General features: G+C 50.5%; 8 non-coding genes across 8 annotated transcripts; all 8 read left to right on the top strand.

The window, feature by feature from the left end:
• Positions 1-7,806: 7,806 nt before the first annotated feature.
• On the top strand, positions 7,807-7,878 carry Trnat-ugu (transfer RNA threonine (anticodon UGU)). The gene has a single exon. It is a non-coding gene; the product is annotated as a tRNA-Thr (tRNA).
• Positions 7,879-8,764: 886 nt separating this feature from the next.
• Trnat-ugu (transfer RNA threonine (anticodon UGU)) lies at positions 8,765-8,836 on the top strand. Its single transcript has one exon. It is a non-coding gene; the product is annotated as a tRNA-Thr (tRNA).
• A 407-nt stretch (positions 8,837-9,243) lies between these two features.
• Positions 9,244-9,315, top strand: Trnat-ugu (transfer RNA threonine (anticodon UGU)). Its single transcript has one exon. It is a non-coding gene; the product is annotated as a tRNA-Thr (tRNA).
• A 2,326-nt stretch (positions 9,316-11,641) lies between these two features.
• On the top strand, positions 11,642-11,713 carry Trnat-ugu (transfer RNA threonine (anticodon UGU)). The gene has a single exon. It is a non-coding gene; the product is annotated as a tRNA-Thr (tRNA).
• Positions 11,714-12,599: 886 nt separating this feature from the next.
• Positions 12,600-12,671, top strand: Trnat-ugu (transfer RNA threonine (anticodon UGU)). Its single transcript has one exon. It is a non-coding gene; the product is annotated as a tRNA-Thr (tRNA).
• A 407-nt stretch (positions 12,672-13,078) lies between these two features.
• Positions 13,079-13,150, top strand: Trnat-ugu (transfer RNA threonine (anticodon UGU)). Its single transcript has one exon. It is a non-coding gene; the product is annotated as a tRNA-Thr (tRNA).
• Positions 13,151-14,516: 1,366 nt separating this feature from the next.
• Positions 14,517-14,588, top strand: Trnat-ugu (transfer RNA threonine (anticodon UGU)). The gene has a single exon. It is a non-coding gene; the product is annotated as a tRNA-Thr (tRNA).
• A 408-nt stretch (positions 14,589-14,996) lies between these two features.
• Trnat-ugu (transfer RNA threonine (anticodon UGU)) lies at positions 14,997-15,068 on the top strand. Its single transcript has one exon. It is a non-coding gene; the product is annotated as a tRNA-Thr (tRNA).
• The last annotated feature ends 8,150 nt before the right edge of the window (positions 15,069-23,218 follow it).

Below are 23,218 nucleotides of genomic sequence, written 5' to 3'. Positions count from 1 at the left end.
TTACTGTATTATTCTGCGAAAGCCTAGCGAGGGACTCGGTTCGGGCAGCCTTGATGCCTAGGTAGCATAAGAGGGCTTCCCGCCAGTAACCCGCTCATGACAGGCTGTAGACGTTCGAGTCACGCCACGGGGGTTGAAAAGAAGGTCCCCTTTTCCCCGTGTAGTCAGAGTGGCGCTGGCCACCACCCTCAAGCGTCAGATACACTTCTAGTAAATATAAATATCCCAAAAAGTGAAGGAGAACACAGTTGCCCTGATAGCCGAATTGGTAAGGCATTCGACATGTAATCGAAAGGCGTGGTTTCGGTCCCCACTCTGGGCGCGTGTTTTTCTTTCTTTGTTCTGTATATTTAAAAAAAATGTTTACTTCATTAACCGTAGTGAAAAAAGAAAAGAGCCTAACCACACCCCTATGCCTCCTTTAGCGTTGTAGACTGCTGACCTATCTTTCCGTAATTCCTCAACGAGCCCCTCATTTCCTTACTGTATTATTGTGCGAAAGCCTAGCGAGGGTCTCGCTTCTGGCAGCCTTGATGCCTAGGTAGCATAAGAGGGCTTTCCGCCAGTAACCCGCTCATGACAGGCTGTAGACGTTCGAGTCACGCCACGGGGGTTGAAAAGAAGGTCCCCTTCTCCCCGTGTAGTCAGAGTGGCGCTGGCCACCACCCTCAAGCGTCAGATACACTTCTAGTTAATATAAATAGCCCAGAAAGTGAAGGAGAACACAGTCGCCCAGATAGCCGAATTGGTAAGGCATTCGACATGTAATCGAAAGGCGTGGGCTCGGTCCCCACTCTGGGCGCGTGTTTTTATTCTTTCTTCTGTATATTAAAAAAAATGTTTACTTCATTAACCGTGGTGAAAAAAGAAAAGAGCCTAACCACACCCCTATGCCTCCTTTGGCGTTGTAGACTGCTGACCTATCTTTCCGTATTTCCTCAACGAGAACCCTCATTTCCTTACTGTATTATTCTGCGAAAGCCTAGCGAGGGTCTCGGTTCGGGCAGCCTTGATGCCTAGGTAGCATAAGAGGGCTTCCCGCCAGTAACCCGCTCATGACAGGCTGTAGACGTTCGAGTCACGCCACGGGGGTTGAAAAGAAGGTCCCCTTCTCCCCGTGTAGTCAGAGTGGCGCTGGCCGCCACCCTCAAGCGTCAGATACACTTCTACTAAATATTGTTACGAGGCAGAACCACGCAAATGCAGTGTATTGACGAAAATTGCAATGCTGAGCAATGCCAGCGAGAGAGTACAGAGACTGGTAGCTGTAAGCCCTTCGTCCTCTTCTAAAGTTCAACCCAAACGGCACATAGCCGTAGCTGCCCTCATCGTCTTCTTCCAACTGTTCCGTAACACAACCCCCCGGCGGGAAGACGCCGCCACGGCGTCTGGGGACATAACGTTTAGGTGTTGGGGTGGTAAGGCTTGAGCCGGGCCACGTGAACAAGGTCCGTGTGAGGCTGGGCAGAGGTGGGTGGGTGCGGCGTGATTTCATACGTAAAGTCGGTGACGCGGCGCAACACGCGATAAGGGCCGGTGTAAGGAGAAAGTAGTTTGGTAGAAAGTCCTACATGACGCTGGGGTGACCACAGTAGCACCAATGAACCTGGATGGAACTGGACATCGACGTGGTGGCGATCATAGAGGGACTTCTGGGATGCTTGTGACGAAGTGAGGCGTGTGCGAGCGATCTGACGAGCGAGATCAGCCTGTGCAATCGCGTCGCTGACGTACTGACTAGGAGGAGCTGAGGCAGGCGAGACAAGGGTATCCAAGGGTAAAGCCGGTTCCCTGCCGAAGAGCAAGTAGAAAGGGGAGTAACCAGCTGTGTCATGGCGGGAGGAATTGTAGGCGAAGGTTACAAATGGCAAGGCGGCATCCCAATCCCGGTGGTCTGAGGAAACATACATAGAAAGCATGTTGAGCAGCGTGCGGTTTAGGCGCTCCGTGAGGCCGTTCGTTTGAGGATGGTAAGCGGTAGTCAATTTATGCTTAGTGGAACAGGAATGAAGAATGTCGGCAATGACTTTAGAGAGGAAATTACGGCTCCGATCGGTCAAGAGCTGTCGAGGTGCTCCATGATGTAGGATGACGTCGTAAAGGAAGAAGTCAGCGACGTCAGTGGCGCAGCTTGTGGGTAGGGCCCGCGTTATGGCGTAGCGTGTTGCATAATCTGTTGCAACGGAGACCCACTTATTGCCAGAAGTGGATGCAGGAAAAGGCCCCAGAAGGTCGAGACCGACGCGGGCGAAGGGTTCGTGAGGGATAGGAAGGGGCTGAAGGAGTCCAGCAGGCAATTTGCAGGGAACCTTTCGCCGTTGGCACTGGTCACAAGCTTAGCATACTTCTTGACCGAACGGTACAAGCCAGGCCAAAAGAAACGGCGGCGTGCGCGAGCGTATGTGCGCGTAACGCCAAGGTGACCAGAAAGTGGATGGTCATGAAGTTGTTCAAGGACAGTGGAACGCAAATGAGGAGGTATGACAAGCAACAGGTCTGGGCCATCGTTTTGAAAGTTCTGGTGGTATAAGACGCCTTCCTGCAGTACGTAATTCCTGGAGGTTCGATCAGGACAATTTGTACGGAGGCGATCGATTATTGATCGGAGGAAGGGGTCCCGGTATTGTTCCGCACCGATTTGCAGCAGTGCGGAGATGGAAAAAATACAGGCCTCTGTGTCATTCCAGGCTACGTCTGGAGTATCCACGGGATAACGCGATAAACAGTCGGCATCACGGTGCAACCGTCCCGATTTGTACACGACTGAAAACGAGTATTCTTGCAAACGCAAAGCCCAGCGGCCAAGGCGGCCCGTAGGATCTTTTAGTGATTGCAGCCAGCACAGGGCGTGATGATCCGTTACCACAGAAAACGGACGGCCAAAGAGATATGGGCGGAACTTCGCCACTGCCCACACGAGAGCGAGACACTCGCGTTCGGTTATGGAATAGTTGCGCTCGGCGGCCGAAAGGAGGCGGCTGGCGTACGCGATCACGCGGACTTCGCCAGACTGGTGCTGCACTAAGACCGCTCCTATGCCGTGACCACTGGCGTCAGTGCGCAGTTCGGTTGGAGCGGAAATGTCAAAGTGGGCTAGAATAGGAGTGGTAGTAAGCCTATCAATAAGTGTGGAAAAAGCTTCAGCTTGTGCAGATTCCCACGTGAATGGAACGTCTTTCTTGAGGAGGTCGGCTAAAGGCCTGGCAATATGGGCGAAATTTTGTATGAAGCGGCGGAAGTATGAGCATAGGCCAAAAAAGCTTCTGACGTCTTTTGCGGTGTGCGGTTGGGGAAAGTTTTTGACTGCGTGTATTTTGGCGGGGTCGGGCTGCACGCCGCGAGCATCCACGACGTGACCGAGAATTTGAAGTTGATATTGGGCGAATCGGCATTTGGATGAATTCAGTTGAAGACCTGCGCGACGGAAAACAGACAGGACCGTGGATAAACGTTCTAAATGCGTTTCAAAGGTCGGAGAGAAAACGATGACGTCGTCGAGGTAGCACAAGCAGGTGGTCCATTTAAGGCCGTGAAGGAGAGCGTCCATCATTCTTTCGAACGTGGCAGGCGCGTTACAGAGCCCGAAAGGCATTACCTTAAATTGGAAGAGACCATCCGGTGTAATAAAGGCGGTTTTTTCTCGGTCCATTTCATCCACGGCGATTTGCCAATAACCGGAACGTAGGTCGATGGAAGAAAAATAGTTTGCTCCGTGGAGGCAATCAAGGGCGTCGTCAATTCGGGGAAGAGGGTACACGTCCTTTTTCGTTATGTGGTTCAGGTGACGGTAATCGACGCAAAATCTCCACGTGTTGTCCTTCTTTTTAACTAGTACTACCGGTGACGCCCAAGGGCTGGAAGAGGGCTCGATGATGTCCTTAGCGAGCATTTTGTCGACTTCGTCTTGTATAATGCGACGTTCAGTTGCGGATACGCGGTATGGCCTGCGGTGGATCGGGCGGGCGTCACCCGTGTGAATACGGTGCTTGACCACACTTGTCTGGCCCAGAGGGCGAGTGCCAAAGTAAAAAATGTCGCTGTAAGAGAGCAGGAGGCGATAAAGGGCTGCAGTATTCTCGTGCGAGAGATCGGGTGAAAATCGTCGGGGAGCATTTTCAGGTCGCCTGGAATACGAAGTACGGATAGCATCGTAAGGGCGATTGCGGCAGTAGCGGGAGACGTGTCCGATACGATGGCAACAAAAGCAAATCGGACGGTCGTCAGGGGTCCGCCAGGCAGTGGGATTGCGGAAACGACGAGGTGCGGTATGATACATGGGTGCGAGGCTTTGCAGAACCGGGTAGACGTCCGGACGATTCATGGCGCAAACCGGGTGAAGGCCCAAGTTGTCAAGTTCTTGGCGGACGACAGCTTGAATAACAGAAATGGATGGGCTGTCACCGCTTGGTGTTGTGAGCGGGGCTGGCGACATGGCCTCAATTTCTCGACGAATTATTCTGGTGAGCGTCTCAGGTGGAGCGGGTGGGGCGACGTCGCGTGGGCGAAGCAGCACGTCGTCGCAGGACGAAGTAGCGGCCGTATTCGGAAAGCGGACGAAGTTTTTGGCAATACGGCGGCTTTTGGCTTGCTCCAAGCGTCGGCACTCTGCAATGATGTCGTCCACGTTCGAGCTGTTCTTGAAAACTAGTAAATTGAAAGCGTCGTCCGCAATGCCTTTTAAGATGTGCCCAACCTTTTCTTCCTCAGGCATTGCCCGGTCAACCTTGACACACAGAGCAAGTACGTCGTGAATATATGCGCTGTACGCTTCGGTTGAACTCTGGACACGAGCCGCGAGGTCGTTCTTGGCGGCAAGCTGATGGTGAGGAGCGTTTCCAAACGCTGCCCGTAGCTTGTCCTTGAATACGTCCCAGCTGGTCAATGTCTCTTCGTTGGTGTCGCACCATGTCAGTGCTGTTCCTTTGAGGCAACACACAGCGTTGGCCAACATCACTGTGGGATCCCACCTGTTAAGTCGGCTGACCCGCTCGAACATACGGATCCACTCATCAGCGTCGACTACATCATTGCCGGTAAACATTCCAGGTTCTCGAGGGTGAGACACGATGATGGGGGGAATGGCAGCGCCTGAAGGAGGGTCGGTGCTGTTAGGCATCCTGGATGGCGGAATTTGACGACCGCTGCGGAGTTCCGTGGTAAATGGAAAAAGCCCGCAACCTCCACCAAGATGTTACGAGGCAGAACCACGCAAATGCAGTGTATTGACGAAAATTGCAATGCTGAGCAATGCCAGCGAGAGAGTACAGAGACTGGTAGCTGTAAGCCCTTCGTCCTCTTCTAAAGTTCAACCCAAACGGCACATAGCCGTAGCTGCCCTCATCGTCTTCTTCCAACTGTTCCGTAACAATATAAATAGCCCAGAAAGTGAAGGAGAACACAGTCGCCCAGATAGCCGAATTGGTAAGGCATTCGACGTGTAATCGAAAGGCGTGGGTCCGGTCCCCACTCTGGGCGCGTGTTTTTCTTTCTTTCTTCTGTATATACAGAAAAAAATGTTTACTTCATTAACCGTAGTGAAAAAAGAAAAGAGCCTAACCACACCCCTATGCCTCTTTTGGCATTGTAGACTGTTGACCTATCTTTCCGTATTTCCTCAACGAGCCCCTCATTTCCTTACAGTATCATTCTGCGAAAGACTAGCGAGAGTCTCGGTTCTGGCAGCCTTGATGCCTAGGTAGCATAAGAGGGCTTCCCGCCAGTAACCCGCTCATGACAGGCTGTAGACGTTGGAGTCACGCCACGGGGGTTGAAGAGAAGGTCCCTTTCTCCCCGTGTAGTCAGAGTGGCGCTGGCCACTACCCTCAAGCGTCAGATACACTTCTAGTTAATATAAATAGCCCAGAAAGTGAAGGAGAACACAGTCGCCCAGATAGCCGAATTGGTAAGGCATTCGACATGTAATCGAAAGGCGTGGGTTCGGTCCCCACTCTGGGCGCGTGTTTTTCTTTCTTTCTTCTGTATATATAGAAAAAAATGTTTACTTCAATAACCGTAGTGAAAAAAGAAAAGAGCCTAACCACACCCCTATGCCTCCTTTGGCGTTGTACACTGCTGACCTATCTTTCTGTATTTCCTCAACGAGAACCCTCATTTTGTTACTGTATTATTCTGGGAAAGCCTAGCGAGGGTCTCGGTTCGGGCAGCCTTGATGCCTAGGTAGCATAAGAGGGCTTCCCGCCAGTAACCCACTCATGACAGGCTGTAGACGTTCGAGTCACGCCACGGGGGTTGAAGGGAAGGTCCCCTTCTCCCCGTGTAGTCAGAGTGGCGCTGGCCACCACCCTCAAGTGTCAGATACACTTCTAGTAAATATAAATAGCCCAGAAAGTGAAGGAGAACACAGACGCCCCGATAGCCGAATTGGTAAGGCATTCGATATGTAATCGAAAGGCGTGGGTTCGGTTCCCACTCTGGGCGCGTGTTTTTCTTTCTTTGTTCTGTATATTTAAAGAAAATGTTTACTTCATTAACCGTAGTGAAAAAAGAAAAGAGCCTAACCACACCCCTATGCCTCCTTTGGCGTTGTAGACTGCTGACCTATCTTTCCGTATTTCCTCAACGAGCCCCTCATTTCCTTACTGTATTATTCTGCGAAAGCCTAGCGAGGGTCTCGGTTCGGGCAGCCTTGATGCCTAGGTAGCATAAGAGGGCTTCCCGCCAGTAACCCGCTCATGACAGGCTGTAGACGTTCGAGTCACGCCACGGGGGTTGAAAAGAAGGTCCCCTTCTCCCCGTGTAGTCAGAGTGGCGCTGGCCGCCATTCTCAAGCATCAGATACACTTCTAGTAAATATAAATAGCCCAGAAAGTGAAGGAGAACACAGGTGCCCAGATAGCCGAATTGGTAAGGCATTTGACATGTAATCGAAAGGCGTGGGTTCGGTCCCCACTCTGGGCGCGTGTTTTTCTTTCTTTCTTCTGTATATTTAAAAAAAATGTTTACTTCATTACCCGTTGTGAAAAAAGAAAAGAGCCTAACCACACCCCTATGCCTCCTTTGGCGTTGTAGACTGCTGACCTATCTTTCCGCATTTCCTCAACGAGCCCCTCATTTCCTTACTGTATTATTCTGCAAAAGCCTAGCGAGGGTCTCGGTTCGGGCAGCCTTGTTGCCTAGGTAGCATAAGAGGGGTTCCCGCCAGTAACCCGCTCATGACAGGCTGTAGACGTTCGAGTCACGCCACGGGGGTTGAAGAGAAGGTCCCCTTCTCCCCGTGTAGTCAGAGTGGCGCTGCCCGCCACCCTCAAGCGTCAGATACACTTCTAGTAAATTTAAATAGCCCAGAAAGTGAAGGACAACACAGTCGCCCAGATAGCCGAATTGGTAAGGCATTCGACATGTAATCGAAAGGCGTGGGTTCTGTTCCCACTCTGGGCGCGTGTTTTTCTTTTTTTGTTCTGTATATTTAAAAAAAATGTTTACTTCATTAACCGTAGTGAAAAAAGAAAAGAGCCTAACCACACCCCTATGCCTCCTTTGGCGTTGTAGACTGCTGACCTATCTTTCCGTATTTCCTCAACGAGCCCCTCATTTCCTTACTGTATTATTCTGCGAAAGCCTAGCGAGGGTCTCGGTTCGGGCAGCCTTGATGCCTAGCTAGCATAAGAGGGTTTCCCGCCAGTTACCCGCTCATGACAGGCTGTAGACGTTCGAGTCACGCCACGGGGGTTGAAAAGAAGGTCCCCTTCTCCCCGTGTAGTCAGAGTGGCGCTGGCCGCCACCCTCAAGCGTCAGATACACTTCTAGTAAATATAAATAGCCCAGAAAGCAAAGGAGAACACAGTCGCCCAGATAGCCGAATTGGTAAGGCATTCGACATGTAATCGAAAGGCGTGGGTTCGGTTCCCACTCTGGGCGCGTGTTTTTCTTTCTTTGTTCTGTATATTTAAAAAAAATGTTTACTTCATTAACCGTAGTGAAAAAAGAAAAGAGCCTAACCACACCCCTATGCCTCCTTTGGCGTTGTAGACTGCTGACCTATCTTTCCGTATTTCCTCAACGAGCCCCTCATTTCCTTACTGTATTATTCTGCGAAAGCCTAGCGAGGGTCTCGGTTCGAGCAGCCTTGATGCCTAGGTAGCATAAGAGGGCTTCCCGCCAGTTACCCGCTCATGACAGGCTGTATACGTTCGAGTCACGCCACGGGGGTTGAAAAGAAGGTCCCCTTCTCCCCGTGTAGTCAGAGTGGCGCTGGTCACCACCCTCAAGCGTCAGATACACTTCTAGGTAATATAAATAGCCCAGAAAGTGAAGGAGAACACAGTCGCCCAGATAGCCGAATTGGTAAGGCATTCGACATGTAATCGAAAGGCGTGGGCTCGGTCCCCACTCTGAGCGCGTTTTTCTTTCTTTGTTCTGTATATTTAAAAAAAATGTTTACTTCATTAACCGTAGTGAAAAAAGAAAAGAGCCTAACCACACCCCTATGCCTCCTTTGGCGTTGTAGACTGCTGACCTATCTTTCCGTATTTCCTCAACGAGCCCCTCATTTCCTTACTGTATTATTCTGCGAAAGCCTAGCGAGGGTCTCGGTTCTGGCAGCCTTGATGCCTAGGTAGCATAAGGGGGCTTCCCGCCAGTAACCCGCTCATGACAGGCTGTTGACGTTCGAGACACGCCACGGGGGTTGAAAAGAAGGTCCCCTTCTCCCTGTGTAGTCAGAGTGGCGCTGGCCACCACCCTGAAGCGTCAGATACACTTCTAGTTAATATAAATAGCCCAGAAAGTGAAGGAGAACACAGTCGCCCAGATAGCCGAATTGGTAAGGCATTCGACATGTAATCGAAAGGCGTGGGTTCGGTTCCCACTCTGGGCGCGAATTTTTCTTTCTTTCTTCTGTATATAAAAAAAAATGTTTACTTCATTAACCGTAGTGAAAAAAGAAAAGAGCCTAACCACACCCCTATGCCTCCTTTGGCGTTGTAGACTGCTGACCTATCTTTCCGTATTTCCTCAACGAGCCCCTCATTATCTTACTGTATTATTCTGCGAAAGCCTAGCGAGGGTATCGGTTCTGGCACCCTTGATGCCTAGGTAGCATAAGGGGGCTTCCCGCCAGTAACCCGCTCATGACAGGCTGTTGACGTTCGAGTCACGCCACGGGGGTTGAAAAGAAGGTCCCCTTCTCCCTGTGTAGTCAGAGTGGCGCTGGCCACCACCCTCAAGCGTCAGATACACTTCTAGTTAATATAAATAGCCCAGAAAGTGAAGGAGAACACAGTCGCCCAGATAGCCGAATTGGTAAGGCATTCGACATGTAATCGAAAGGCGTGGGTTCGGTTCCCACTCTGGGCGCGTGTTTTTCTTTCTTTCTTCTGTACATTTAAAAAAAATGTTTACTTCATAACCCGTAGTGAAAAAAGAAAAGAGCCTAACCACACCCCTATACCTCCTTTGGCGTTGTAGACTGCTGACCTATCTTTCCGTATTTCTTCAACGAGCCCCTCATTTCCTTACAATATTATTCGGCGAAAGCCTAGCGAGGGTATCGGTTCTGGCAGCCTTGATGCCTAGGTAGCATAAGGGGGCTTCCCGCCAGTAACCCGCTCATGACAGGCTGTAGACGTTCGAGTCACGCAACGGGGGTTGAAAAGAAGGTTCCCTTCTCCCCGTGTAGTCAGAGTGGCGCTGGCCGCCACCACCCTCAAGCGTCAGATACACTTCTAGTTAATATAAATAGCCCAGAAAGTGAAGGAGAACACAGTCGCCCAGATAGCCGAATTGGTAAGGCATTCGACATGTAATCGAAAGGCGTGGGCTCGGTCCCCACTCTGGGCGCGTGTTTTTCTTTCTTTCTTCTGTACATTTAAAAAAAATGTTTACTTCATTAACCGCAGTGAAAAAAGAAAAGAGCCTAACCACACCCCTATGCCTCCTTTGGCGTTGTAGTCTGCAGACCTATCTCCGTATTTCCTCAACGAGCCCCTCATTGCCTTACGGTATTATTCTGCGAAAGCTTAGCGAGGGTCTCGGTTCTGGCAGCCTTGATGCCTAGGTAGCATAAGAGGGCTTTCCGCCAGTAACCCGTTCATGACAGGCTGTAGACGTTCGAGTCACGCAACGGGGGTTGAAAAGAAGCTCCCCTTCTCCCCGTGTAGTCAGAGTGGCGCTGGCCGCCATCCACAAGCGTCAGAAACACTTCTAGTAAATATAAATAGCCCAGAAAGTGAAGGAGAACACAGTCGCCCAGATAGCCGAATTCTTAAGGCATTCGACATGTAATCGAAAGGCGTGGGTTCGGTCCCCACTCTGGGCGCGTTTTTCTTTCTTTGTTCTGTATATTTAAAAAAATGTTTACTTCATTAACCGTAGTGAAAAAAGAAAAGAGCCTAACCACACCCCTATGCCTCCTTTGGTGTTGCAGACTGCTGACCTATCTTTCCGTATTTCCTCAACGAGCCCCTCATTTCCTTACTGTATTATTCTGCGAAAGCCTAGCGAGGGTCTCGGTTCGGGCAGCCTTGATGCCTAGGTAGCATAAGAGGGCTTCCCGCCAGTAACCCGCTCATGACAGGCTGTAGACGTTCGAGTCACGCCACGGGGGTTGAAAAGAAGGTCCCCTTCTCCCCGTGTAGTCAGAGTGGCGCTGGCCGCCATTCTCAAGCATCAGATACACTTCTAGTAAATATAAATAGCCCAGAAAGTGAAGGAGAACACAGTCGCCCAGATAGCCGAATTGGTAAGGCATTTGACATGTAATCGAAAGGCGTGGGTTCGGTCCCCACTCTGGGCGCGTGTTTTTCTTTCTTTCTTCTGTATATTTAAAAAAAATGTTTACTTCATTACCCGTTGTGAAAAAAGAAAAGAGCCTAACCACACCCCTATGCCTCCTTTGGCGTTGTAGACTGCTGACCTATCTTTCCGCATTTCCTCAACGAGCCCCTCATTTCCTTACTGTATTATTCTGCAAAAGCCTAGCGAGGGTCTCGGTTCGGGCAGCCTTGTTGCCTAGGTAGCATAAGAGGGGTTCCCGCCAGTAACCCGCTCATGACAGGCTGTAGACGTTCGAGTCACGCCACGGGGGTTGAAGAGAAGGTCCCCTTCTCCCCGTGTAGTCAGAGTGGCGCTGCCCGCCACCCTCAAGCGTCAGATACACTTCTAGTAAATTTAAATAGCCCAGAAAGTGAAGGACAACACAGTCGCCCAGATAGCCGAATTGGTAAGGCATTCGACATGTAATCGAAAGGCGTGGGTTCTGTTCCCACTCTGGGCGCGTGTTTTTCTTTTTTTGTTCTGTATATTTAAAAAAAATGTTTACTTCATTAACCGTAGTGAAAAAAGAAAAGAGCCTAACCACACCCCTATGCCTCCTTTGGCGTTGTAGACTGCTGACCTATCTTTCCGTATTTCCTCAACGAGCCCCTCATTTCCTTACTGTATTATTCTGCGAAAGCCTAGCGAGGGTCTCGGTTCGGGCAGCCTTGATGCCTAGCTAGCATAAGAGGGTTTCCCGCCAGTTACCCGCTCATGACAGGCTGTAGACGTTCGAGTCACGCCACGGGGGTTGAAAAGAAGGTCCCCTTCTCCCCGTGTAGTCAGAGTGGCGCTGGCCGCCACCCTCAAGCGTCAGATACACTTCTAGTAAATATAAATAGCCCAGAAAGCAAAGGAGAACACAGTCGCCCAGATAGCCGAATTGGTAAGGCATTCGACATGTAATCGAAAGGCGTGGGTTCGGTTCCCACTCTGGGCGCGTGTTTTTCTTTCTTTGTTCTGTATATTTAAAAAAAATGTTTACTTCATTAACCGTAGTGAAAAAAGAAAAGAGCCTAACCACACCCCTATGCCTCCTTTGGCGTTGTAGACTGCTGACCTATCTTTCCGTATTTCCTCAACGAGCCCCTCATTTCCTTACTGTATTATTCTGCGAAAGCCTAGCGAGGGTCTCGGTTCGAGCAGCCTTGATGCCTAGGTAGCATAAGAGGGCTTCCCGCCAGTTACCCGCTCATGACAGGCTGTATACGTTCGAGTCACGCCACGGGGGTTGAAAAGAAGGTCCCCTTCTCCCCGTGTAGTCAGAGTGGCGCTGGTCACCACCCTCAAGCGTCAGATACACTTCTAGGTAATATAAATAGCCCAGAAAGTGAAGGAGAACACAGTCGCCCAGATAGCCGAATTGGTAAGGCATTCGACATGTAATCGAAAGGCGTGGGCTCGGTCCCCACTCTGAGCGCGTTTTTCTTTCTTTGTTCTGTATATTTAAAAAAAATGTTTACTTCATTAACCGTAGTGAAAAAAGAAAAGAGCCTAACCACACCCCTATGCCTCCTTTGGCGTTGTAGACTGCTGACCTATCTTTCCGTATTTCCTCAACGAGCCCCTCATTTCCTTACTGTATTATTCTGCGAAAGCCTAGCGAGGGTCTCGGTTCTGGCAGCCTTGATGCCTAGGTAGCATAAGGGGGCTTCCCGCCAGTAACCCGCTCATGACAGGCTGTTGACGTTCGAGACACGCCACGGGGGTTGAAAAGAAGGTCCCCTTCTCCCTGTGTAGTCAGAGTGGCGCTGGCCACCACCCTGAAGCGTCAGATACACTTCTAGTTAATATAAATAGCCCAGAAAGTGAAGGAGAACACAGTCGCCCAGATAGCCGAATTGGTAAGGCATTCGACATGTAATCGAAAGGCGTGGGTTCGGTTCCCACTCTGGGCGCGAATTTTTCTTTCTTTCTTCTGTATATAAAAAAAAATGTTTACTTCATTAACCGTAGTGAAAAAAGAAAAGAGCCTAACCACACCCCTATGCCTCCTTTGGCGTTGTAGACTGCTGACCTATCTTTCCGTATTTCCTCAACGAGCCCCTCATTATCTTACTGTATTATTCTGCGAAAGCCTAGCGAGGGTATCGGTTCTGGCACCCTTGATGCCTAGGTAGCATAAGGGGGCTTCCCGCCAGTAACCCGCTCATGACAGGCTGTTGACGTTCGAGTCACGCCACGGGGGTTGAAAAGAAGGTCCCCTTCTCCCTGTGTAGTCAGAGTGGCGCTGGCCACCACCCTCAAGCGTCAGATACACTTCTAGTTAATATAAATAGCCCAGAAAGTGAAGGAGAACACAGTCGCCCAGATAGCCGAATTGGTAAGGCATTCGACATGTAATCGAAAGGCGTGGGTTCGGTTCCCACTCTGGGCGCGTGTTTTTCTTTCTTTCTTCTGTACATTTAAAAAAAATGTTTACTTCATAACCCGTAGTGAAAAAAGAAAAGAGCCTAACCACACCCCTATACCTCCTTTGGCGTTGTAGACTGCTGACCTATCTTTCCGTATTTCTTCAACGAGCCCCTCATTTCCTTACAATATTATTCGGCGAAAGCCTAGCGAGGGTATCGGTTCTGGCAGCCTTGATGCCTAGGTAGCATAAGGGGGCTTCCCGCCAGTAACCCGCTCATGACAGGCTGTAGACGTTCGAGTCACGCAACGGGGGTTGAAAAGAAGGTTCCCTTCTCCCCGTGTAGTCAGAGTGGCGCTGGCCGCCACCACCCTCAAGCGTCAGATACACTTCTAGTTAATATAAATAGCCCAGAAAGTGAAGGAGAACACAGTCGCCCAGATAGCCGAATTGGTAAGGCATTCGACATGTAATCGAAAGGCGTGGGCTCGGTCCCCACTCTGGGCGCGTGTTTTTCTTTCTTTCTTCTGTACATTTAAAAAAAATGTTTACTTCATTAACCGCAGTGAAAAAAGAAAAGAGCCTAACCACACCCCTATGCCTCCTTTGGCGTTGTAGTCTGCAGACCTATCTCCGTATTTCCTCAACGAGCCCCTCATTGCCTTACGGTATTATTCTGCGAAAGCTTAGCGAGGGTCTCGGTTCTGGCAGCCTTGATGCCTAGGTAGCATAAGAGGGCTTTCCGCCAGTAACCCGTTCATGACAGGCTGTAGACGTTCGAGTCACGCAACGGGGGTTGAAAAGAAGCTCCCCTTCTCCCCGTGTAGTCAGAGTGGCGCTGGCCGCCATCCACAAGCGTCAGAAACACTTCTAGTAAATATAAATAGCCCAGAAAGTGAAGGAGAACACAGTCGCCCAGATAGCCGAATTCTTAAGGCATTCGACATGTAATCGAAAGGCGTGGGTTCGGTCCCCACTCTGGGCGCGTTTTTCTTTCTTTGTTCTGTATATTTAAAAAAATGTTTACTTCATTAACCGTAGTGAAAAAAGAAAAGAGCCTAACCACACCCCTATGCCTCCTTTGGTGTTGCAGACTGCTGACCTATCTTTCCGTATTTCCTCAACGAGCCCCTCATTTCCTTACTGTATTATTCTGCGAAAGCTTAGCGAGGGTCTCGGTTCTGGCAGCCTTGATGCCTAGGTAGCATAAGAGGGCTTTCCGCCAGTAACCCGTTCATGACAGGCTGTAGACGTTCGAGTCACGCCACGGGGGTTGAAAAGAAGCTCCCCTTCTCCCCGTGTAGTCAGAGTGGCGCTGGCCGCCATCCACAAGCGTCAGAAACACTTCTAGTAAATATAAATAGCCCAGAAAGTGAAGGAGAACACAGTCGCCCAGATAGCCGAATTGGTAAGGCATTCGACATGTAATCGAAAGGCGTGGGTTCGGTTCCCACTCTGGGCGCGTGTTTTTCTTTCTTTGTTCTGTATATTTAAAAAAAATGTTTACTTCATTAACCGTAGTGAAAAAAGAAAAGAGCCTAACCACACCCCTATGCCTCCTTTGGCGTTGTAGACTGCTGACCTATCTTTCCGTATTTCCTCAACGAGCCCCTCATTATCTTACTGTATTATTCTGCGAAAGTCTAGCGAGGGTATCGGTTCTGGCACCCTTGATGCCTAGGTAGCATAAGGGGGCTTCCCGCCAGTAACCCGCTCATGACAGGCTGTTGACGTTCGAGTCACGCCACGGGGGTTGAAAAGAAGGTCCCCTTCTCCCTGTGTAGTCAGAGTGGCGCTGGCCACCACCCTCAAGCGTCAGATACACTTCTAGTTAATATAAATAGCCCAGAAAGTGAAGGAGAACACAGTCGCCCAGATAGCCGAATTGGTAAGGCATTCGACATGTAATCGAAAGGCGTGGGTTCGGTTCCCACTCTGGGCGCGTGTTTTTCTTTCTTTCTTCTGTACATTTAAAAAAAATGTTTACTTCATTACCCGTAGTGAAAAAGGAAAAGAGCCTAACCGCACCCCTATACCTCCTTTGGCGTTGTAGACTGCTGACCTATCTTTCCGTATTTCTTCAACGAGCCCCTCATTTCCTTACAGTATTATTCGGCGAAAGCCTAGCGAGGGTATCGGTTCTGGCAGCCTTGATGCCTAGGTAGCATAAGGGGGCTTCCCCGGGAGCCAGTAACCCGCTCATGACAGGCTGTTGACGTTCGAGTCACGCCACGGGGGTTGAAAAGAAGGTCCCCTTCTCCCTGTGTAGTCAGAGTGACGCTGGCCACCACCCTCAAGCGTCAGATACACTTCTAGTTAATATAAATAGCCCAGAAAGTGAAGGAGAACACAGTCGCCCAGATAGCCGAATTGGTAAGGCATTCGACATGTAATCGAAAGGCGTGGGCTCGGTCCCCACTCTGGGCGCGTGTTTTTATTCTTTCTTCTGTGTGTTAAAAAAATGTTTACTTCATTAACCGTAGTGAAAAAAGAAAAGAGCATAACCACACCCCTATGCCTCCTTTGGCGTTGTAGACTACTGACCTATCTTTCCGTATTTCCTCAACGAGCCCCTCATTTCCTTACTGTATTATTCTGCGAAAGCCTCGCGAGGGTCTCGGGTCGGGCAGCCTTGATGCCTAGGTAGCATAAGAGGGCTTTCCGCCAGTAACCCGTTCATGACAGGCTGTAGACGTTCGAGTCACGCCACGGGGGTTGAAAAGAAGCTCCCCTTCTCCCCGTGTAGTCAGAGTGGCGCTGGCCGCCATCCACAAGCGTCAGAAACACTTCTAGTAAATATAAATAGCCCAGAAAGTGAAGGAGAACACAGTCGCCCAGATAGCCGAATTCTTAAGGCATTCGACATGTAATCGAAAGGCGTGGGTTCGGTCCCCACTCTGGGCGCGTTTTTCTTTCTTTGTTCTGTATATTTAAAAAAATGTTTACTTCATTAACCGTAGTGAAAAAAGAAAAGAGCCTAACCACACCCCTATGCCTCCTTTGGTGTTGCAGACTGCTGACCTATCTTTCCGTATTTCCTCAACGAGCCCCTCATTTCCTTACTGTATTATTCTGCGAAAGCTTAGCGAGGGTCTCGGTATGGCAGCCTTGATGCCTAGGTAGCATAAGAGGGCTTTCCGCCAGTAACCCGCTCATGACAGGCTGTAGACGTTCGAGTCACGCCACGGGGGTTGAAAAGAAGGTCCCCTTTTCCCCGTGTAGTCAGAGTGGCGCTGGCCACCACCCTCAAGCGTCAGATACACTTCTAGTAAATATAAATATCCCAAAAAGTGAAGGAGAACACAGTTGCCCTGATAGCCGAATTGGTAAGGCATTCGACATGTAATCGAAAGGCGTGGTTTCGGTCCCCACTCTGGGCGCGTGTTTTTCTTTCTTTGTTCTGTATATTTAAAAAAAATGTTTACTTCATTAACCGTAGTGAAAAAAGAAAAGAGCCTAACCACACCCCTATGCCTCCTTTAGCGTTGTAGACTGCTGACCTATCTTTCCGTAATTCCTCAACGAGCCCCTCATTTCCTTACTGTATTATTGTGCGAAAGCCTAGCGAGGGTCTCGCTTCTGGCAGCCTTGATGCCTAGGTAGCATAAGAGGGCTTTCCGCCAGTAACCCGCTCATGACAGGCTGTAGACGTTCGAGTCACGCCACGGGGGTTGAAAAGAAGGTCCCCTTCTCCCCGTGTAGTCAGAGTGGCGCTGGCCACCACCCTCAAGCGTCAGATACACTTCTAGTTAATATAAATAGCCCAGAAAGTGAAGGAGAACACAGTCGCCCAGATAGCCGAATTGGTAAGGCATTCGACATGTAATCGAAAGGCGTGGGCTCGGTCCCCACTCTGGGCGCGTGTTTTTATTCTTTCTTCTGTATATTAAAAAAAATGTTTACTTCATTAACCGTGGTGAAAAAAGAAAAGAGCCTAACCACACCCCTATGCCTCCTTAGGCGTTGTAGACTGCTGACCTATCTTTCCGTATTTCCTCAACGAGAACCCTCATTTCCTTACTGTATTATTCTGCGAAAGCCTAGCGAGGGTCTCGGTTCGGGCAGCCTTGATGCCTAGGTAGCATAAGAGGGCTTCCCGCCAGTAACCCGCTCATGACAGGCTGTAGACGTTCGAGTCACGCCACGGGGGTTGAAAAGAAGGTCCCCTTCTCCCCGTGTAGTCAGAGTGGCGCTGGCCGCCACCCTCAAGCGTCAGATACACTTCTAGTAAATATTGTTACGAGGCAGAACCACGCAAATGCAGTGTATTGACGAAAATTGCAATGCTGAGCAATGCCAGCGAGAGAGTACAGAGACTGGTAGCTGTAAGCCCTTCGTCCTCTTCTAAAGTTCAACCCAAACGGCACATAGCCGTAGCTGCCCTCATCGTCTTCTTCCAACTGTTCCGTAACACAACCCCCCGGCGGGAAGACGCCGCCACGGCGTCTGGGGACATAACGTTTAGGTGTTGGGGTGGTAAGGCTTGAGCCGGGCCACGTGAACAAGGTCCGTGTGAGGCTGGGCAGAGGTGGGTGGGTGCGGCGTGATTTCATACGTAAAGTCGGTGACGCGGCGCAACACGCGATAAGGGCCGGTGTAAGGAGAAAGTAGTTTGGTAGAAAGTCCTACATGACGCTGGGGTGACCACAGTAGCACCAATGAACCTGGATGGAACTGGACATCGACGTGGTGGCGATCATAGAGGGACTTCTGGGATGCTTGTGACGAAGTGAGGCGTGTGCGAGCGATCTGACGAGCGAGATCAGCCTGTGCAATCGCGTCGCTGACGTACTGACTAGGAGGAGCTGAGGCAGGCGAGACAAGGGTATCCAAGGGTAAAGCCGGTTCCCTGCCGAAGAGCAAGTAGAAAGGGGAGTAACCAGCTGTGTCATGGCGGGAGGAATTGTAGGCGAAGGTTACAAATGGCAAGGCGGCATCCCAATCCCGGTGGTCTGAGGAAACATACATAGAAAGCATGTTGAGCAGCGTGCGGTTTAGGCGCTCCGTGAGGCCGTTCGTTTGAGGATGGTAAGCGGTAGTCAATTTATGCTTAGTGGAACAGGAATGAAGAATGTCGGCAATGACTTTAGAGAGGAAATTACGGCTCCGATCGGTCCAGAGCTGTCGAGGTGCTCCATGATGTAGGATGACGTCGTAAAGGAAGAAGTCAGCGACGTCAGTGGCGCAGCTTGTGGGTAGGGCCCGCGTTATGGCGTAGCGTGTTGCATAATCTGTTGCAACGGAGACCCACTTATTGCCAGAAGTGGATGCAGGAAAAGGCCCCAGAAGGTCGAGACCGACGCGGGCGAAGGGTTCGTGAGGGATAGGAAGGGGCTGAAGGAGTCCAGCAGGCAATTTGCAGGGAACCTTTCGCCGTTGGCACTGGTCACAAGCTTAACATACTTCTTGACCGAACGGTACAAGCCAGGCCAAAAGAAACGGCGGCGTGCGCGAGCGTATGTGCGCGTAACGCCAAGGTGACCAGAAAGTGGATGGTCATGAAGTTGTTCAAGGACAGTGGAACGCAAATGAGGAGGTATGACAAGCAACAGGTCTGGGCCATCGTTTTGAAAGTTCTGGTGGTATAAGACGCCTTCCTGCAGTACGTAATTCCTGGAGGTTCGATCAGGACAATTTGTACGGAGGCGATCGATTATTGATCGGAGGAAGGGGTCCCGGTATTGTTCCGCACCGATTTGCAGCAGTGCGGAGATGGAAAAAATACAGGCCTCTGTGTCATTCCAGGCTACGTCTGGAGTATCCACGGGATAACGCGATAAACAGTCGGCATCACGGTGCAACCGTCCCGATTTGTACACGACTGAAAACGAGTATTCTTGCAAACGCAAAGCCCAGCGGCCAAGGCGGCCCGTAGGATCTTTTAGTGATTGCAGCCAGCACAGGGCGTGATGATCCGTTACCACAGAAAACGGACGGCCAAAGAGATATGGGCGGAACTTCGCCACTGCCCACACGAGAGCGAGACACTCGCGTTCGGTTATGGAATAGTTGCGCTCGGCGGCCGAAAGGAGGCGGCTGGCGTACGCGATCACGCGGACTTCGCCAGACTGGTGCTGCACTAAGACCGCTCCTATGCCGTGACCACTGGCGTCAGTGCGCAGTTCGGTTGGAGCGGAAATGTCAAAGTGGGCTAGAATAGGAGTGGTAGTAAGCCTATCAATAAGTGTGGAAAAAGCTTCAGCTTGTGCAGATTCCCACGTGAATGGAACGTCTTTCTTGAGGAGGTCGGCTAAAGGCCTGGCAATATGGGCGAAATTTTGTATGAAGCGGCGGAAGTATGAGCATAGGCCAAAAAAGCTTCTGACGTCTTTTGCGGTGTGCGGTTGGGGAAAGTTTTTGACTGCGTGTATTTTGGCGGGGTCGGGCTGCACGCCGCGAGCATCCACGACGTGACCGAGAATTTGAAGTTGATATTGGGCGAATCGGCATTTGGATGAATTCAGTTGAAGACCTGCGCGACGGAAAACAGACAGGACCGTGGATAAACGTTCTAAATGCGTTTCAAAGGTCGGAGAGAAAACGATGACGTCGTCGAGGTAGCACAAGCAGGTGGTCCATTTAAGGCCGTGAAGGAGAGCGTCCATCATTCTTTCGAACGTGGCAGGCGCGTTACAGAGCCCGAAAGGCATTACCTTAAATTGGAAGAGACCATCCGGTGTAATAAAGGCGGTTTTTTCTCGGTCCATTTCATCCACGGCGATTTGCCAATAACCGGAACGTAGGTCGATGGAAGAAAAATAGTTTGCTCCGTGGAGGCAATCAAGGGCGTCGTCAATTCGGGGAAGAGGGTACACGTCCTTTTTCGTTATGTGGTTCAGGTGACGGTAATCGACGCAAAATCTCCACGTGTTGTCCTTCTTTTTAACTAGTACTACCGGTGACGCCCAAGGGCTGGAAGAGGGCTCGATGATGTCCTTAGCGAGCATTTTGTCGACTTCGTCTTGTATAATGCGACGTTCAGTTGCGGATACGCGGTATGGCCTGCGGTGGATCGGGCGGGCGTCACCCGTGTGAATACGGTGCTTGACCACACTTGTCTGGCCGAGAGGGCGAGTGCCAAAGTAAAAAATGTCGCTGTAAGAGAGCAGGAGGCGATAAAGGGCTGCAGTATTCTCGTGCGAGAGATCGGGTGAAAATCGTCGGGGAGCATTTTCAGGTCGCCTGGAATACGAAGTACGGATAGCATCGTAAGGGCGATTGCGGCAGTAGCGGGAGACGTGTCCGATACGATGGCAACAAAAGCAAATCGGACGGTCGTCAGGGGTCCGCCAGGCAGTGGGATTGCGGAAACGACGAGGTGCGGTATGATACATGGGTGCGAGGCTTTGCAGAACCGGGTAGACGTCCGGACGATTCATGGCGCAAACCGGGTGAAGGCCCAAGTTGTCAAGTTCTTGGCGGACGACAGCTTGAATAACAGAAATGGATGGGCTGTCACCGCTTGGTGTTGTGAGCGGGGCTGGCGACATGGCCTCAATTTCTCGACGAATTATTCTGGTGAGCGTCTCAGGTGGAGCGGGTGGGGCGACGTCGCGTGGGCGAAGCAGCACGTCGTCGCAGGACGAAGTAGCGGCCGTATTCGGAAAGCGGACGAAGTTTTTGGCAATACGGCGGCTTTTGGCTTGCTCCAAGCGTCGGCACTCTGCAATGATGTCGTCCACGTTCGAGCTGTTCTTGAAAACTAGTAAATTGAAAGCGTCGTCCGCAATGCCTTTTAAGATGTGCCCAACCTTTTCTTCCTCAGGCATTGCCCGGTCAACCTTGACACACAGAGCAAGTACGTCGTGAATATATGCGCTGTACGCTTCGGTTGAACTCTGGACACGAGCCGCGAGGTCGTTCTTGGCGGCAAGCTGATGGTGAGGAGCGTTTCCAAACGCTGCCCGTAGCTTGTCCTTGAATACGTCCCAGCTGGTCAATGTCTCTTCGTTGGTGTCGCACCATGTCAGTGCTGTTCCTTTGAGGCAACACACAGCGTTGGCCAACATCACTCTGGGATCCCACCTGTTAAGTCGGCTGACCCGCTCGAACATACGGATCCACTCATCAGCGTCGACTACATCATTGCCGGTAAACATTCCAGGTTCTCGAGGGTGAGACACGATGATGGGGGGAATGGCAGCGCCTGAAGGAGGGTCGGTGCTGTTAGGCATCCTGGATGGCGGAATTTGACGACCGCTGCGGAGTTCCGTGGTAAATGGAAAAAGCCCGCAACCTCCACCAAGATGTTACGAGGCAGAACCACGCAAATGCAGTGTATTGACGAAAATTGCAATGCTGAGCAATGCCAGCGAGAGAGTACAGAGACTGGTAGCTGTAAGCCCTTCGTCCTCTTCTAAAGTTCAACCCAAACGGCACATAGCCGTAGCTGCCCTCATCGTCTTCTTCCAACTGTTCCGTAACAATATAAATAGCCCAGAAAGTGAAGGAGAACACAGTCGCCCAGATAGCCGAATTGGTAAGGCATTCGACGTGTAATCGAAAGGCGTGGGTCCGGTCCCCACTCTGGGCGCGTGTTTTTCTTTCTTTCTTCTGTATATACAGAAAAAAATGTTTACTTCATTAACCGTAGTGAAAAAAGAAAAGAGCCTAACCACACCCCTATGCCTCTTTTGGCATTGTAGACTGTTGACCTATCTTTCCGTATTTCCTCAACGAGCCCCTCATTTCCTTACAGTATCATTCTGCGAAAGACTAGCGAGAGTCTCGGTTCTGGCAGCCTTGATGCCTAGGTAGCATAAGAGGGCTTCCCGCCAGTAACCCGCTCATGACAGGCTGTAGACGTTGGAGTCACGCCACGGGGGTTGAAGAGAAGGTCCCTTTCTCCCCGTGTAGTCAGAGTGGCGCTGGCCACTACCCTCAAGCGTCAGATACACTTCTAGTTAATATAAATAGCCCAGAAAGTGAAGGAGAACACAGTCGCCCAGATAGCCGAATTGGTAAGGCATTCGACATGTAATCGAAAGGCGTGGGTTCGGTCCCCACTCTGGGCGCGTGTTTTTCTTTCTTTCTTCTGTATATATAGAAAAAAATGTTTACTTCAATAACCGTAGTGAAAAAAGAAAAGAGCCTAACCACACCCCTATGCCTCCTTTGGCGTTGTACACTGCTGACCTATCTTTCTGTATTTCCTCAACGAGAACCCTCATTTTGTTACTGTATTATTCTGCGAAAGCCTAGCGAGGGTCTCGGTTCGGGCAGCCTTGATGCCTAGGTAGCATAAGAGGGCTTCCCGCCAGTAACCCACTCATGACAGGCTGTAGACGTTCGAGTCACGCCACGGGGGTTGAAGGGAAGGTCCCCTTCTCCCCGTGTAGTCAGAGTGGCGCTGGCCACCACCCTCAAGTGTCAGATACACTTCTAGTAAATATAAATAGCCCAGAAAGTGAAGGAGAACACAGACGCCCCGATAGCCGAATTGGTAAGCCATTCGATATGTAATCGAAAGGCGTGGGTTCGGTTCCCACTCTGGGCGCGTGTTTTTCTTTCTTTGTTCTGTATATTTAAAGAAAATGTTTACTTCATTAACCGTAGTGAAAAAAGAAAAGAGCCTAACCACACCCCTATGCCTCCTTTGGCGTTGTAGACTGCTGACCTATCTTTCCGTATTTCCTCAACGAGCCCCTCATTACCTTACTGTATTATTCTGCGAAAGCCTAGCGAGGGTCTCGGTTCGGGCAGCCTTGATGCCTAGGTAGCATCAGAGGGCTTCCCGCCAGTAACCCGCTTATGACAGGCTGTAGACCTTCGAGTCACGCCACGGGGGTTGAAAAGAAGGTCCCCTTCTCCCGGTGTAGTCAGAGTGGCGCTGGCCACCACCCACCCTCAAGCGTCAGATACACTTCTAGTTAATATAAATAGCCCAGAAAGTGAAAGAGAACACAGTCGCCCAGATAGCCGAATTGGTAAGGCATTCGACATGTAATCAAAAGGCGTGGGCTCGGTCCCCACTCTGGGCGCGTGTTTTTATTCTTTCTTCTGTATATTAAAAAAAATGTTTACTTCATTAACCGTAGTGAAAAAAGAAAAGAGCCTAACCACACCCCTATGCCTCGTTTGGCGTTGTAGACT

This window comes from Haemaphysalis longicornis, unplaced genomic scaffold, assembly GCF_048455015.1.
Source record: "Haemaphysalis longicornis isolate Haplotype H1 unplaced genomic scaffold, Haemaphysalis longicornis Haplotype H1 scaffold_6, whole genome shotgun sequence".
NCBI lineage: Eukaryota > Metazoa > Arthropoda > Arachnida > Ixodida > Ixodidae > Haemaphysalis > Haemaphysalis longicornis.
The sequence above is the reverse complement of the archived record's forward strand: the minus strand, read 5'-3'. Positions and strand labels throughout refer to the sequence as shown.